The following is an 18,957-nucleotide window of genomic DNA, read 5'->3' as shown; positions in this document are numbered from 1 at the left end:
CCCTTAGGGGTGGAATTGAAAAAAAAACCCCTTTCTTAGCCACCACCATAAAATGAAACTACTGACCAAATTTTATATTTATAGCTTCAGTGGTTTTGGCTCAGCGTGATTTCTATATATAATCTTTGTACCCCTTTTATGACCCTCTTAGGAGGCGAATTTCGATAAGCCCCTTCTTAGTGAGTTTTTACATCATAAAATAAACTACTGACAAAATTTCATATTTATAGCTTCAACGGTTTTGTCAGGACATGTTACTTTATACTGTATATATACTAGATAGATGACTGGCTACTTAAATAAAAAATTTTCGAAGTTTCAAAAAATTGGACATCAATTTAGCATGTTTTTCTTTGTAGTTAATGCAAATTTCCAATTAAATAACTTTCTGATTAATTTAAATAAATTGTATTAGTTTTATAAAATAATTAATTATTACAAATTTGGGAAACCTCATATATGCACCACGTGACAAAAAAAAAATTTGGGGAAAAGTATTTTTCTTCTGATTTAAAAAAAATATTTCTGTTCATTGTTAGGAAAACGAAATTTCAGATAGAAAATCGGAATAAAATTTCATTTTTTTTAAAAAAAATCGTAAAAAATCGAATTTTATTGTAAACAAATTTTAAAAAATACTACGACACTCATTAGACCTTTTTGTTCCAAAAAATATTCATTTCCTATAAAAAAATTTGAATGAGAAGCATTTGAAAAAGTTTTTTAAACGAAGCGTTGCGCAAATACAACGCGAGTCAAAAAGGGATTAAATATAATTTGTAGTCTGAAATATTAAATACGTAAGTCATTAAAATTTTGCAGTTATATTTATTATTATCGTTACACTTTCGGCAAATACATCCATATATGTAATAATTATGCGTATCATACAAGTAAAGAAGATTAGTTCATGCCAGTTTCACGAAGAAAAATCTACTTCCATGTGTGTTTGTACCGGCTTAATATATTCACAAAACTAAATCCTGTTATTAGATGACGTGCTTCAGCCAAATTGGATCCTGTTTGGGTATCTGATAATGAGGAAAATCATGTAAGTTAATGACGGCTCAGCTAAATCCCATCACCTTTACAATACCTGGTGTCTCCGTCTTTGTTTCTCCAATCCCATTTCAGTGTCCAGAATCTTCTTCGATCAAGAAGAGACACTTCTAATAATTAAGAAAACAACTTATAAACTAACACGTCCTTAAAAACAATACCTGAGAAAAGCTTCTCTCAAAAGGAATTATTTTTCTTTTAATACATTCATGAGTATACTGTGCTCTAGTGACGTGAATTTCGCGTTAAATGGGCTAGTTTTATCAAGTGTTATATACACACACACACACACACAATGATAGGTGAAGTAGAAACAATGACTCTATAGGTTTTTTGACCCTCATTAGCCCCATTAACAACACGTACGAGGTTAGGAATAAGATGCTAAAATTATTACACCTAACTTGCATTTCTTAAAAAATTTCCCGGTAAATTTCTAACGACTAAGTACATACACTGAAGAGCCAAAAAAACTGGTACATCTGCCTAATATCGTGTAGGGTCCCCGCGAGCACGCAGAAGTGCCGCAACACGACGTGGCATGGACTCGACTAATGTCTGAAGTAGTGCTGGAGGTAATTGACACCATGAATCATGCAGGGCTGTCCATAAATCCGTAGGAGTAAGAGGGGGTGGAGATCTCTTCTGAACAGCAACATGCAAGGCATCCCAGATATGTTCAATAATGTTCATGACTGGGGATTTTGGTGGCCAGCGGAAGTGTCTAAAGTCAGAGGAGTGTTCCTGGAGCCACTTTGTAGCAATTCTGGACGTGTGGGGTGTCGCATTGTCCTGCTGGAATTGTCCAAGTCCGTCGGAATGCACAATGGACATGAATGGGTGCAGGTGATCAGACAGGATGCTTACGTACCTGTCACCTGTCAGAGTCGTATCTAGACGTATCAGGGGTCCCATATCATGCCAACTGCACACGCCCCATACCATCACAGAGCCTCCACCAGCTTGAACAGTCCCCTGTTGACATGTAGGGTCAATAGATTCATGAGGTTGTCTCCATACCCGTACACGTCCATCAGCTCGAAGCAATTGGACCGAGACTCGCCAGACGTGTCTCCAGTCCTCAACAGTCCAATGTCGGTGTTGTCGGGTCCAGGCGAGGCGTAAAGCTTTGTGTCGTGCAGTCATCAAGGGTACACGAGTGGGCCTTTGGCTCCGAAAGCCCATATCGATGATGTTTCGTTGAATGGTTCGCACGCTGACACTTGTCGATGGCCCAGCATTGAAACTGCAGCAATTTGCGGAAGGGTTGCACGTCTGTCACGTTTAATGATTCTCGTCAGTCCCGTTCTTGCATGATCTTTTTCCGGCCGCAGCGATGTCGTAGATTTAATTTTTTACCGGATTCCCGATATTCACGGTACACTCGGGAAATGGTCGTACGTGAAAATCCAAATTTCATCGCTACCTCGGAGATGCTATGTCCCATCTCTCGTGCGCCGACTATAACACCACGTTCAAACTCACTTAAATCTCGATAACCTGCCATTGTAGCAGCAGTAACCGATCTAACAACTACGCCAGACACTTGTTGTGTTATATAGGCGTTGCCGACCGCAGCGCAGTACTCGGATTGGTTCCATATCTCTTTATTTGCATACGCATGCCTGTACCAGTTTTTTTGGCTCTTCAGTTTATGTACTCAACTAATGGCCCGCGGGATAAATGTGTCCCTCAGATTCCTTTGAAGTGGCTCGCCACCTCAAAAAAAATCTTGTAAAATTTAACTAAGTGGGACGTTTACAGATCACTTAAGTGATCCGTGGCACAGTTCCAGAGCACTTAAGTTGGCCACGGCACATATCCTGATCATTCAAGTGGCCCATGGCACTATTTCACATGACTTAAGTGGCTCGCGATACATTCCTAGATTTCTTCAGTGACCCGCGGCACAGTTCCATAGAACTTGAGCAGCCCGTGACGCATTTCTAGATCATTTAAGTCTTAAGTGATCCGTGGTTCATTTACACATCGCTTCAGTGATCTACGACATGTTTCCAAATCAGCAAAATGGCCCGCACTCTGCTAAAGGTCGATCTAGTGCATGCTGAAAAGTGTCACTTGTATATGGTGTCCCCCACTAACGTCTATAATGGAAATGGAAATGGCAGGTGTAAGAAATTCAGGTATCGAAATAATGGTTCTCGACTTTGGGTAGAAGCTAAGCTCGAATTTGGAAAGTTATGCCGAAAGTGTAAGTGTGTGTACCTAACAGTCTGAGTGCGTATCTAGTGTTGTGTTTGATTTTTCAGTGCTGCCGTCTATATTTCAGAAGTCCCCGCGATGCAGGTCCGTCACTATGACTACTCGACCACCACGGCGGCGATATATGGGTTACTGGGTTTTGGTTATATTTGACGTGCATATTTTTTATGCGCATAATTTTTTGCAGCCATCTCGTTGGGCAATTTTCGCTTCTTGTTGTGGCCTTTGTATCCTTTATTTGCAAAGGTAACAAACACTATATGAATGGCGTCTTTCCTTTCATTCATTGTTTTAATCTAAAGTTTTCAGTATAGTCTGGGTCTAGTTCGATGTGAAGATATATTAATTTAATAAAATTAAAGTAACAATTATATTCTTCATGGCGCGCGAACACAAAAACCACATTCTCGGTTTAAACAGTTGGTCGTCGAAAGAGTTTTCGGTGTTAGATACATCCGAATCGGAATTTCAACGTATCAACCGATGACACGAAGAATCTTTCTCAATCGTTGCACTTAACAGGAGCAAACAAACACCTCGCCTTGTTAATTAAAAATGACGTCGGGTTAATATATCTCAGGAAGATAAATAAATTTTTCTGATCGTAGAGGGATGCATCTATCGACTTTATTCTAGGGGGCCGTTCAAGAATTACGTCAGCTAATTTTAAGCCGTTTTTGACACCCCCCCTCCCCGTCAGCAAAATTTCGTCAACTCTGCCCCCTACCTTCTAACGCATATTGGTAGGATGACAGACGTACGTGGAGCGGGGCATAGGAGGGCTCGTGCTCTCCTCAGAAGATCAAAAACTTATTTTTTTAATGCAATTTTTTTCAAAATTATAATTTCGAAAGAAAATACCTTTAAGTGTCATTATAATCAATTACTGTTAATTTCAATGCTATTTGAAGGTTAAAACTCAAAATTTCTTTTCAAGAAATTCATTGAAACCACCCTCTAAGCGGGGGAAGGGAAAAAACGAACATCACGAAGGACACGCTCTAAGCCGTATATCGTAAACTCTTGGCCCTCGGACCAAATGTGGCCCTGGGGGGTTATCTGAAGTGGCCTGCTTCCTCCCAACTTAATTTTGTAAAAATGAACATTTATAATTAAAAATGCCATATTTATAGATTGTTTAAGTGACCCACGACACAGTTTTAGAGCACTTAAGCGACATGGCCCGGACACATTTCTAAATCGCTTGGATCCGCAAAACATTTAAAGATCACTAAAGTGGCTCTGTACGGGACTGTTAGGGGAATGTTAGTTCAGGTGCCCACACACAAACTAGAGAAAGGGTTTTCTCGTTTTTGGCGCACCGTGTAAGATTCAGAATATTTAATACTTTTATAAAGGGATGGTTGATGACGTAAGCATCATCAAAACTCCCCTTCCCCCACTTTTCATCCCAAGTCAGAAAATCGGAAACTCCCTTCTCTCCATCGACGCTGACGCAATACTTGAATGACCCCTAGACAAATGAATTTCTTTGCTCCTTTTCGACGTCCTCCATCGAAGGATTTTTGTGTCCCCTAGGAAAGAAGAAAAATCCTTCCTCTCTCTCTTTCTCGAGATTACACTCATTTAATGCTTAACATCGACTCGCCCCCAATTAATTAAAAAAGTGACAAAATGCGCTGCTTCTAATCACTGACTTATTATTCGACGGGAATCCGACGAGTGAATTAGCCTTGTATATTATTCTTCGGAATAGTACCTGACAATGAAATGATTATTCCTAGCGAAATGAAATGTTTTCTCTTCGTCTGCTGGAATTTTGTCGAGGCTGAAACTTTTCTAAAATGGGAATAGTTCGTATTTTTTCCTATTTGTCTGAGATGCATTTTAACCACCGCTGAGACCATTTGCATCTGTCGTATACATAACTTTATTATTATTTTTAATTCTCATCAGACCCGTCCCCTTTCGGATCTTACAATTTCTTATCCTTACTTACACAGTGGTCTCTTTTCATCTCTCTCTCTCTCTCGATGGATATCAAATTCCTCCACAATTTTGCAATAATTTACGATTTTTCGGCTTTCTTCTGAACCGGGAAGTCTCAAATGACAGAAAATAAATGATTGAAAAATTTTGAGGGAAGAAGTACAGGGTGTTCCAAAAAAAAAAGAAAAAAAATCACCTGATTTGAAATGCGTATATGACGCAAAATATTGAACATAGACACTTAACATTAATTTTATATTACATGGATGACCATCAAGTTTTCTCCAAGCAAAAGATAAAGGTGCTCAATATGTTCACCTTGGGATGCACGACATATGGTAGTCAAATATACGGTAGTCAAATTAGTCACACTTTTGCGAGCATGTTTGCATCTACTTCTTCCACGGCTGCTGTTGTGCGTATCTTCAGTTCGGCTAATGCAGCTGGAAGGGGAGACACATAAACGTAGTCTTTTATGAACCCCCACAAGAAGAAATCGCACTCTCTGTGAGGTCCGGCGATCTTTGAGTCCAGTGATGTTTAATTGAATCGTCAGGTCCCGTACGGCCGATCCGTCGTTTAGGAATGCGATTGTTCAAAAATTCTCGAACGTCCAAGCTCCAGTGTGGTGGTGCCTCGTCCTGCTCGAAAATGAAGTCATCCGAATCGGTTTCTAACTGCGGGAAAAGTCAATCTTGACAAACACTGAAGTGGTGGGGAAGGAAGAGCGTTAGCGCTACCGGTCGGCAACTGCGTGTGTGAAACTCGAGATTTCCATCTTTCTATCTATATATTATTCGATCAAAGCGGATTAAAAGCTGAATAGTTATGATTTTTTTTAAATCGGATGATATTCTTTTTGAAACATCCTGTACTTTAAGCATGGAACTGATTAGAGAAAAATTGTGGGAAATAAATTTTTCTCTTATAATAAATGTAGATTTTTTGTATGTGATGTACAGGATGTCCCATAAATTCGTAGATAGCGAAATAAAAAACGGTTTGCAGGGTTAGCATCGCTAGGTCACGGGAATTTTTTATCTCATCGACAGTCCATCGTAGAGGTATAGTTTTAATTTAAAAAATGCTCAAAAGGCGTTAAAAAATTACCCTATACCATTTTTAAGAGTGAAAATAGAGTGTGTAACAAAATTTAAAAAAAAAATCTGAATTTTTACACGGAACCTATCACCTCTAACTTTTAATTGAAAAGTTGTTGCCCTGACTCTCCTGAGGCCAACTAAAAAGTTCAGAGGTTTCTAAATGCTGAGATATTCGAATTCAAAAATCGGAGGAAAGTCGAGAAAGAATAGCATAAATGAGGGAAAAGAGCGTTGTCCGTTAGTTTTTGCTGTTCTCTTCACACTTTTTCTCAGATTTTTGAATTTGAATATCAGAGTGAATATTGCCCTAAGAAATATGGAATTTTGTAATTGGAAGTTAGAAGACAAGGGAAACGTATAAAAATTTAGATTTTTTTATTTCGTGATACATTGTATTTTCACTCTCAAAACTGGTACAGGGTAATTTTTGAACTCCTTTTGAGTATTTTTTAAATTGGAATCATATCTCTACGATGGACAGTTGATGAGATAAAGGCCGCCTTAGCACTGTATGAGACAATGCGCTATAGTGGTGAATTCCGAAAGAGATGTTTTTATCGTAGTTTCTCTTATTATCTCTTCATTAAGGCGTGTTCGCAGATTTCTAACAAATATTTACATAGCTAAAAATGAAGAATTTAAATCAAAGAGACGGAGAAATTGCGTATATTTTGAATGAAAAAGTGCGTATATTGAATTTTACCATCGAACGAACTGCACATTACCAAGAGGTTTCAATCATGACGGTTTATTTTCCATCTCAGTTTGCAAGTGTCCGTGACTTTAGCTAGTAGTTACCGCCGATAAATTACTTGAGCACTATATGATCAATACAAAATACTTATGAATTCATTGTCCGTTGATTTCTACCGCGGTATTTCATTATGCATCCAGAAGACAAGAAAAATGTTTCCCTCATGTCAGCGGGAGCTCGCTCAGCAGGTAATTAATGAAGAGCAAATATGGGAGGGGAGATGAACGAACAGCACGAGAAAGAGAGAGAGAGAGAGATTAGTATTAGGAATGAGATTTTTGGTGGAGGAAATATAAAGGGGGGGGGGGGTGGGGTTGACGCGACCACATGGATATAGATCGCTGCCATCGGAATTCCATCACCGATCTTGTAATACATGAACTTTCTTGGTCTGAGGTCACGCCATTACAATGCCACAGTTCACGTTGATGAAATACGTGTGGGTATAGTACGAAGAAATTTTTTAAGGAAGGGTATCGGAAAAACAAATAAAAATGTCACTGTTGGTTGTACAATTTAAATAAAATATGAAAAATAATCAGAAAATGAAATTCAGCTGAAATAGAAAAACTTTCGTAAAGTGATGATTAGGAGAAAATATGAAAAGTATAATTTTTATATACAAATACAACACCACAACAGGCAAAATTCCCAGCGAGGTGGCTGAGAAAAAGATGCCCATGACAAATATGGATGTCATATATTTCAAAAATAAAGCAACCCAATTAAAAATGTAATTAGGATTAAACCTTTCAGACCCTGGAACCATTAATGTGTGGGTTGCTTTTCTCACTGTAGAATTTTTTCTTTCGACTTCAGGAGGTTATGCCCTGACTTGATACAAATACAAATACAAGGCCACAACACGCGAAATGCTCAACGAGGTGACAGAAATAGATGCCTCTAACAAATATAGATGTCATATATTTCTAAAATACAGCAAGGATTAAGTAAGTAGTATGTTAGAAATATGGTGAATGTGAAAATTGGAAGCTTTGATCTGAAGGCAGAATTTGAAGTTGAACTTTCAGGGAAGTTGATGTCTTCCAGACCAAAGTGCCTCCGGAAAAAGTACGATTTATTATATAAACTTTAGCAATAAAATTCTGGAAAAAATTATATTTTAAAATGAATATGCTCTCTTGCATCATCTTGGCTGAAAGAATTCGAAGTAAATGAATTATTTCTTCACAAAAGTAAACAAAAAACTGAAAAGAAAAAGATTTGCTGACATTTACATGTTTTTAATGCATTTTTTGAGTATCAAAAATGCAAAAAAACATTTTGAAAATTCCGAAAAATGAATGTTCAGGTCTGAAAGGGATGTAGCCTCTAATCAGAACAAATGCCAATTAGTGTAATTTGCATCTCGCTCTATTGTACTGAGAAAAAAAAGCAAACACTTGACATTCCAAACAAACACTCGCCTGTGTTATCAGTTAATGAAAATGATTTTTGCAACACATACATATTTTCTACGAATAGGCAACTTTTGAGATTTAGTTGTTTTATCACGCAAACTGATTTAAACCACCAACATATTGGTGAATTTTTATCCAAATATCTATCAGTGGGTGTATTCTTTTTTTTTTTCAGAAAGGATCAATTTCAATTTGTTGCATTTCAATTATTGGGAGTCATAAAGATTTTAATTTTTACATTTTCCTCGATTGCTATTTTACTTAGGAATACATGCATTCCCTTACTTTTTTACACTGATAATATTTCATCAATTTTTTTTAAAGATTTATAATCAGTTGGAAAAGCTTCATTCAGACTCTTCGTGAAACACATTGCTTTCTTTCGCATCACTGATTATTTTGATTAGCTTATTGATTTTTAAATTATAGCATGGCTTTTGACGAGACGAATCTCTCTCTCTCTCTCTAACGGCATTACATTAATTCCACTCTGTGAGGTACAATGTGCGGCATTGTTTGAATCACAGGGTGTCCCATAAATTCGCGAATACTTTGAAAATTCATAAGAGGAGGAATTTATGTATTTGAATGTGGTTTGTGTGCGAAAAGGTTATTCTCAAGACGAAGGATTTTTTGATAAAGAGAGGAAAAAGAAGAGTTCAAATATATGTCGTTAGAGGGCACTGCACAAAAACAGATCAGGGGTGACTGGACCAGAAACTTGCTTCAATATTTTCTGCCTCTGAAACGTTCGTAAAGCTCCTGGCTCTGAAACTATTTTTCATTAATTATCAGTTTTAAATGGGTCTGAAAACGCTTTTTTCACCAATTCTGGAAAATTTGATTAATTTTAATCCAAATGACTTTAAATGATTCCTTGATTATCATTAACTCAATAATTCTGAAACAATTTCCTTCGTAATATATCTTGAAAACTCATCTTTTCAGAAGGTATGCAATTATCCATTTATTGTGAAATAATTTCTACCACAAGTTGAGAAATTTTTTCTCTCAATGATTTATAAGTATTTTTCCACTAATTCTGAAATTGCTTGTTTCATTAATTCTATAATTATTTTTTTCATTAGTTCCGAAATTATTTTTTTCATTAATTCTAGAATTCTATGTGTCTAGAATCTTCATCTTTCAACATTTTCACCCATTTTCTAAAAATGGTCGGCGGGCCATGACAAACAGCTACGAGGGCTAAATGTGGCTAGCGGGGTTGAAGATTCCTGATACAAGGGCTTTGAAAAAGTGACTTAAGTGATCTGGGAATATGTCACGGGCTACTTAAGTGATGTGGAACTGCACTGAAGGTCACTTACCTAATTGATCTGGTAATGTCACTTAGTTCATTTTTACAAATGTAGGTTTGAGTTCCTGGACTACATCAGATGACTCTGAAGGGCACATTTAGCCCACGGGCTATGGTTGAGCACATATGGAGGAGACGTACTGTAAGAAAAAGATATCGATAGAAAAAAAAAAAGTAATCCACATGAATAAAAATATATACATTTTGAATCCTTCCTGTAGCGGTAAATATAAAGAATGTGGAAGTTAGAATATTTTCAGAATCGATAGACTCTGATCGAATCTATAAAATAAAGGAGAAAAGAATTCCGGGTTTTTGTTATCGACCGCCTTTAGCGGTGAGTATTTTAGTAACTAAAGAGAGAAAACAGTAAGGTTTTCTTATATATATTTTTTTCCCCGTCTCGATGCGTCTTATGTGGAGATCGAAGAAGGACTTCCCCTTTGTTTCCTCAAAGCTCTGAGGGGCGAGAGATAAAGAAAACTAACTACTGATCCCTATGTTTGAGCTTCTTTTTTCTTGACAAGAGTATTCTGCTAAAGCAACTGAACATGTTAGATCTACAGGAAGCTTCTACGTATCACAAAACAAAAGAAAATATTCGGTTTTGCTGTATGGAGGAAAGAAGTTGTAGCGTGTACTGTTTTTTAATGAATTCACAAACATTACGAAGTCATGAAACCTCCTGAATCGATAATCCGGGGTTGCTCGCACCACCAGTGCTGCGGTGAAACTTTATGGGGGCGAGGGTGCGAGATGGAGAAAAAAACCCATACACATTCAACATGTTGACTGAACATTCAGGAAAATTGAAATAATGAGAAAAATTGAATTTATTTTAATTCTTTAAAAAATATGAAATGTACTAACATTTTCATATTGGAAATGTAATAAGAAATTTAATGCAAAAGTTTTTTTTTCCGTTAGTGATTGTACTTGCTTTTCATTTCGATTGAGGGAAAAATTTCATTAATATTCAAAATATTTTGTGGTTTGTTTACATTAGACCTCGTGTTATCAACATTCTGCTTGATACTGTCGTGAGTATGACTCAGAAAAAACGTCACAAAGTTTAATCAAGTGTCAAACGAAAAGGTATGTATTGTTTTTCTGGCTGGAATCAATAAGTAAAAAACACAATTCATTGAATATTTCTCTTCCAAATTTCGAAAAAATCTTAAAAAGTAATACCTTTTAGTTTTTGTTTTTAAACTAAGTTAAAAAAAAAAGAAATTGAAACTAATCTATTAAAACTTAAAAAATGAATTTGTAAAAATTAATCTTTCGTGCGGTTCACCAGGAATCATTAAACCCTCTTCAAAATGCTATATCCATTTTAATGAAGTTTGCTTTCTTCCGATTTTCAGCAGGTGCATAGTAAGGGGTGTAGGGAAAAGTTTTCCATTGATAAATTGGCTCTAAAAAATATCTGGTCTTGTTAATACTAAAATAAGAGGCTTTTAAGAGGCGAGATACCTCGTCAGTGCCGCTTAAACGGTTAAATTATGGATAGTTTATGTAGAAAATTACAAAAAACTAAATTCAAATGCATTAATCTAAGGCGTGCGAGGAGGTAAATCGTATTGCGCTAGAGGTGCGGACAGAAAAAAGGTTAAGAACCACTGTCATAAACCAAATGAAATGGGACTTGACAAAGTATTTTTTTAAAATATTACACGGCATACGGATAGTCCTGGATAATTTTAAAAATTTATAACATAATTAACCAGTTGACATAAAAAGGTGCAGTTTGCACTAAATACTTTTCGGGGCCTAAAGTTTCATTGATAAATTAGAAAAAAAAGTTCAAATGTCTAAACCAGTGGTTCTCAACCTTATTTGACTCGCGGAGCCCCGTATATAAGCCAGTTTTTTAATTATTCATCAAAGTTACTGATTTATTTTTACTATTTAAAATTTTTTATAGTTATTATTTTTTTTTAATTTTACTATATTTTTTTTTATTTTCCTCGAGCGGCCGCGGAGCCCCTGGAGAGTGCGCAAGAAGCCCTAAGGGCTCCGTGGAGCACCGGTTGAGAACCACTGGTCTAAACAGTTGGCGGTGCCCATGAAATTTCATCTGTTACCCTACACGCGTCACATTATAGCGTCACCTTCATGCTAGAAGCACAAATGCACGATGCCCTTGGAAATAAAGAAGGTGGAAAATGACGTTTGAATGTTTACTCTACCAATGTTACTCTATGGAATAAATTTTCCTAAAATATTTTGTAACATGTGTTGCAATAAAATACACAATCGCGTTTCAGGCAAAACATAGACAGTAAAATAAAGTATCCACCCAGCTGATAAAAAAGTGAAAATTTGCACATTCTTCCTTCTAGAATGGGGGAGGGGGAACGATTTATAAGGTGTTGCCTAAAAGTGGCGAAAAACTCAGAGGGCTGATATTAGGCATCAATAGGTGCAAAAATTGCCGTATAACATGGTATCGCAAACTGCGTTTAGTCGGTGAAATTCCCAAAAATAGACGTCGAGAGTCTAAACTGTATTGTAATCATGCTTATTATTGTACTTCAGTTTGTACACCACAGGCTGTGTTGTAATCATGCTGTATAAATTGATCAAGAACAAGACCTAATGAGTCGATTACATTGAAAACTTCATCGGATGTTTCTTATAGTTGATGGTGCGGTGGTGTGATAGTCTGTTTACAAAATTCACAAATGCAATCTTCCTATTCTGCCCCAAAACGGTCAAGGTGGGTCCTTAGAGAACAGGGCACACATTATTTCTAGATCTTTCCTCTTCTATCTTACTAAACTTTCCATCTTGAAGAGACATTCTAGCCCATAGTTCCCAAACTTTTTATTCCATCATCCCCTTCTTCAGAATTTTTTTCCTCTAATCACCCCCCCCCCCCCCAACTCGAAAGAACCCATAGGATCCTATGTTATCCCGTAGCTTCTATCGCCCCCTGGACCATTCCATCGCCCACCGGGGGTGATATTGCCCACTTTGGAAACACTGTTCTAGCCCAACTCAGATAATACTTACGGTATTCCATATTACCCTACACCCCACCTGTGAAAAAATAGCGTTCCATCTACTCGAAGGAAATCGCTAGTTAAAAATCAGCACAGTGTAATAAAATACAACATTTGTTATGTACATTGTACTTAGTTTCAAATTGCTGGGCACATTTCTAATAATCAATGAACACTTTTTAAAATTTGTCTTATGAATTTCTGTGGAAAAACAAATGCTCTCTTATAGCTGCTTATAAGAGCTGGAAACCGCAGCTTGGGATTTAAAAAGAGGTTTTAATGTTCATGTGCCACTGTGTGCACGTGCAATTTTTCTCTCTGCTCAGCAAGGTGGGGGGGGGGGGCTACTATTAATCTTTGCTAATTTTCCCAACACAGCCCTGCCTCTTTTGAGGTAACGGAAGTAAGTTGCTTTATGTCAGTGCGGGGTTGTGAGCTGTTCTATCTATCTATAGCTGCGGCCTATAGGTGATGGCGACAACTGGCTACATGGCGGCATGGAGGGCATTTTGAAGCTTTTATCACTGTTCCACATGGAGGCCATACCTGAAAGCAGAGAAAAAGATTGGGATAGGCTGTGTGGTGGTAGCCGCTGTGGTGGACGAGTGGTTATAGTGACGGACTCGCGATGCGAGGATCCGAGTTCGAACCCCACAGTGGTGGTCGGCTGAAGTTGGTTTTCTGTGGTTCCCAACTTCAAGGCGCAAATGCGAGCCGATCTCCCCGTTAAAAAAGTCTCGCCACAGAGAGCAACAGTCCTACAACGATAAATCATTCAATCATAACACTTCACTCATAGGTTGAAAAACTGGTGGCAGATGGCAGCACTACACATAACAAGCATTACAGAGAAACAAAAAAAAACTTCACGTCAGGTTTCACTACACGTACACGCACATTCCGGCATGTGCCGATTCGCTGGGGGTTCCACGAGGGGGGGGGGGTGTGGGCGGGGTGCATGTGTGGTGTAGCAGCAGTAGGTAGGGCCTCCAAAAAAAAATGGCTCGGGGATCCATGATGTTCTTAAGTCAGCCACCTCGTTGGGCAATTTGCCTGTTGTGGAGTTGTATTTGTATTTGTGTCACATAGACACGGTCGCAAGTTCTGTCGTGAATACGATTTCTGTGCCTTGAATCTCAAGTACTGACATAAATAAATTATGTTATGTAGAGCCCGGAAGTTTAGGCACTAAAAATGGTCGAAATAGGCAGGCAAAGAGGAACTAAAAATGACTAAAATAGGCACTAAAAAAAGGCATTTATAATTTTTAGAAGGAAGAAAAAATGACTAAAAACAAAGATATTAAGGGCATAAAAAAACTAGCTTAAAAACTGGTTCCACTTAATCCATCTAGTGTTTTAATTAATTATACTTTATAATACTGTATTGTTATCCAAGTTAGATTTATTTCATTCCCAAGATAAAATGTTAGTAGACCCTCAGGGTTAGGTCAATTCCAGGACCACCATTACCAGATGCGAAGCCGGTAGAGAAAATGTCTGTGGGGGGCTCCCTCGAGCTGGGCTCGAGGTTGGTTAATTTTTTGTATTATATTTGAAATAATCATTATCATTTCTATAGTTGAAACATGACTATCTTGTTCTATTTTTGTAAAAAAATTTTTTTGTTATATTACCACGTATGCGAGACTCCTTTAAGTACAGGACCTTATGTTGCCGCATCTGTCACATACCTCCCTGAGGGCGGCTCTGGTCAATTTAATCGAATGCTAAATATGTATGTTGGGTCTTATGAAAATATACAAAATATATAAATTTTGTGTCTGTGTGTGTGTGTGTGTGGGGGGGGGGAGATAACGACTGAAATAATAATTAAAATCAGACTGATATTAGCAAACAAATATTAGTGCAAAACCGAGAGTTTGAGAAGCCTTTAATAAGGAAAATGGAAAGAGGAGCTGAATCGGTCAGAAACAAACTGTAATCATTAACCTTTAACGATTTGTCACTCGCCGTTAATTGACAGGCAATAGATTGGAACTGAAATGAATGGCAACGAGCGTATTAAGCGCGTATTTCGATGTAGAAAATATAATTCGTTGTTCCATTACGAGCAAATTATTATGTAATGGAAGAGTTTTGCGCTCTCCAGTTTCGACGCTTGTAAATAAATGCGTTGCTTGGCATCACGTCTCGGAAACGATACCGCTCATGTCCAGAAGACACGAGAGCAGGTGGAATTTCCTCGGAAATGGCCCGTGTTTGTGATCAAAGAGGAGGGCAATCAAGACAACGTCGTATTGAGTGGAAATTGTGAAAGCTCATTTCGAATTATTAGTGGCAGAAGAATTATCAACGCATTTCAGCGTTTACGCGAAGGAGAGCTCTCAAATTTACTGTAAATGGGGGTATCATTCGGACATTTTACCTCGTATATATTTACTGAGGAATAATTACGAAAGGTGTATATTAAGGAATGTTTGTATATGGCTGTCAATTGCAGGTGAACTTCTCTGTTGACCGGACTCAAAGTGTTTATGGGCATAATCACCATTGTATAACCCGTAAATTATTCTGAAAATTGCCGCCTCGGTTATTATGTTGAATTTAGATGGCAGCATGTACTGAATTCAAGGTACGAATGCGAGCCGGCCTTCCGTTCACAAAAGCCTGTTAATAGAGAGCAGGCAGTTTTTCAATGCGATTACATGAACACGAAAATTCAGACATTTTTTCAACGTTCACTTCCAATCGTATATATACATTACACATTATTGAATGTGTTAAATCGGTTATTATACATAGTAATCGGTTATTACGTATACTTACCAATCGTGTTGGTAAGTTCGACAAATTTATCACTTTTACCGGTGAATTACCCAAGTGTCGACGGTAAATGATTAAGCTAAAAAAGTTACCACTTTAACCAGGGATTATGAATGATAACCAAGCGCCGTTGGTAAATTTCGTACATTCTTAAAATTTATCGCCTTTATTTTGATTATTCATAACAGCCTTGTGCAATTGAATTTGATGAACATGGAAAAGTTCCGAATGAATCTAGTATGTATAATGCAGTCGGACCCCAATCTGATGATAACAAATTTTACGATCATACCCCGGTGTAATGCTACAACACATGTGTGACATCGTGTATGGTGATATCACAGAACAGAACAGAATCAAATTGTTACTTTCCATGCCCAGCTCTTGGCTGATTGTGGCACTACACAATGCTTGGATGATATGCATAATTGCCGGAAAAAGTGATTAATTTAAAAAAAAATTATCAAACTTATCATAATGTTTAAGAATTGTGTATAATAACTGGTTATTATGTATAATAACCATATATATATATATATATATATATATATCACATTTACCGTAACAAAGATATTATAGATATATATAGAATTAGAAAATAGATGGCAGCAGCAGCTACCAAACTTTTACGTCGACATGCGAACCGGAATTACTCAGAACAAGTCTTTTCATAGCAGGCAGACCTTCACGATATTGAAATTCATAAACATTGAAAATTCATGAATTCGGTTGTTTAATTTCTAATATAGATAGATGGCAGCACTTGTCAAACAGGAAATACACACAACTCCGATACACATATACGTATAACTGCGTTACAGCCACGAAATAGCACAGGCAAAAACACTTACTGTCATGCACGAATTCGTTAGACATTCCCGAGAGGGATGATTAAGAGGTGCATTTACGGTTTAGTTAGAATAGTGGTAGTAGAATCTACGTAAAAATAACACAAACGCCCACAGCAAGGCTCCACCTAAAGAGCCGAATGTAGGGCAGACGCATCGTACTACATCTTCGAACAGAAATAAATTTCCTTGCAGCTCCAAGTGACGTCTCATCGTTAGAAAAAAAGCAGGATAGGTTACAGCGATTGGATATAGCGATGATAATGACATCATACTTGCGCTTAAATATGGCGGATGAGTCAGCCCGTGGGGATGGCTTCAAGGAGCCCTATAATTCTCTAGCCCCCCTGTGAGTTTTGCATGCAAATTTTTATGTGGTCTCAGTCAGCCACTCATCACACACGTTACACCTTTATACATTTCATTATAATCACACCAACTTGATGGAATTACACCGATTATCCGGAATATTCACCTCCGACATTTCGTCCCCAGGGCGTTTCTTTCTCCTCTGGCACTTTTCGCCCCCCTTGGACGTTTCGTCCCCGAAATTTTTTCCCTGGACATTTAACCACTGAAATTTCGCTCTTGACACTTCGCTCCGATCGAGTGAGCGAGCAATTTAGTGAATGACTGTATGAGTGAGTGAATGGCGAGTGATCGTATTTGTGACAAAGTTGGTGATCTTCTGAGTGACTTTCTGAGTGAGGGAATCAGCGACCTTCTGAGTGAGTGATATATGAGTGATACCCCATGGGTGATTGGCCGTATGAGTGTCTCCAAAAATGTGAATCATCCATATAGTTTTTTTCAATGCAGGGAGATCACTACTTGATTGAACAAGATTTTTCTTCAAATATTTTTAGTAAATTTTATGGAGGTTTTTATGAGATATATGAGATATATGTGCTAAATAGCTCGAAAATCTTTTGGAGGGCAGGCATTTTTCCAAAACCCATAGGAAAAAAGGTGAATAGGTGCTCCAACTGCTCCAACACACTGTGGGACCCCCCTTCGAAGAAGAGATTTGATATACGGGGTGATTATAAAAAAAACTATCCCGACATATGGGCCCCTAACTATCATACCATTCACAGAAACTGAATGAAATTTTGGCATAAGGTATTTTGAGGTATTCGCTCAAGAATGATATGGAAAAAAACAGTGTCACTCTAACAGTTACGGTTACAGTGAGAAAATTTCGAAAATATCAAATGGCAACACCAAGTGTTTTGTATTGGAATGTGATCTCCATACTGAAAAACACTAAATAGCGTTGGAATGACACCTGTAGCACGAAAATCCCCGGAGATAGGCAAGGAAAAGGTAAAAAGGACTTTGCCGTGCACCAGAGCATTAACGTTCGTTTCATTCGTCACACCGTTTCTTCGGCTGAGATCCCAGCCTGATTAGTCCTCCACAAGGTCATGTGGAAAATTTGTGAAACACAATAAAATGCTTTATTTTATGCTGCTTCTCTGTCCTTATTGGTTGTCCTCATTTTTAGCCTATATACCGCCGGTGATTTTCATGCTACAGTTGCCGTTCGAACGCTATTTAGGGTTTTTCACAATGGAGATCACATTCCAATACAAAACACTTGGTGTTGCCATTTGATATTTTCGAAATTTTCTCACTGTAACCGTAACTGTTAGAGTGACACTGTTTTTTTCCATATCATTCTTGAGCGCATACATCAAAATACCTTATGCCAAAATTTCATTCAGTTTTTGTGAATGGTATGATAGTTAGGGGGCCCATATGTCGGGATAGTTTTTTTATGATCACCCTGCATATATATATATATATATACCATTTTTAATGTATTTTAAAAAGCCGGGGGGGGGGGGCTTTGCCCCTCCGACCCCCAAATGACAGGTCGAACTTCACGCACATATCATAAATTATTTTCGTTGGGTTCTGTGGACATGAACTTCAAAAATGACTTTTCTCTTTGATTATAAATGAAATGCTAATTTCTGGTGAATTTTGAACCTCGAAATGAGCACCAATATTTGGTTCAAATATCATTAGCTATTCCCCGAGAAGTCTTTAGAGGATAACTAAGTTTTGACTAAGAAAGATCGAAGTTTTCTGGGGGAAAGCAAAGATATCGTGAAAATTTGATAAATTATTCAATGGGGAGCGGGGGGGGGGAGTGAAATAAGGATTTGGAACAAACTTTGATATCCTTCGTTCTTCCCGATGACGTTAATTAAATTTAATGAAATATATGACAGTAGAATCCCTTCTATAATTGTCTGGGGATAAGGGAGAATTTTCTGGGAAATCCTTCTTTAACGATGATATTAACCCGAAGTAGGTTATTCCAATTAAAAATGATGCTAACGATAATCCCGATCGACTGCTTTACATTACCCGGCCATTGATCAAAGTATGTACACGTATTAGTTGTGATCGAATGAAAATGTGAAGGGGAATGCAGGAAATATACACAACACATTTTCCAGAAGCCGAATGTGTTTT

This window comes from Pholcus phalangioides, unplaced genomic scaffold (genome assembly GCF_987345545.1).
Source record: "Pholcus phalangioides strain wild (caught in Gottingen) unplaced genomic scaffold, Ppha-v1.0 ptg000001l_1, whole genome shotgun sequence".
Taxonomy (NCBI): Eukaryota; Metazoa; Arthropoda; class Arachnida; order Araneae; family Pholcidae; genus Pholcus; species Pholcus phalangioides.
Note: the sequence above shows the minus strand (reverse complement) of the source record.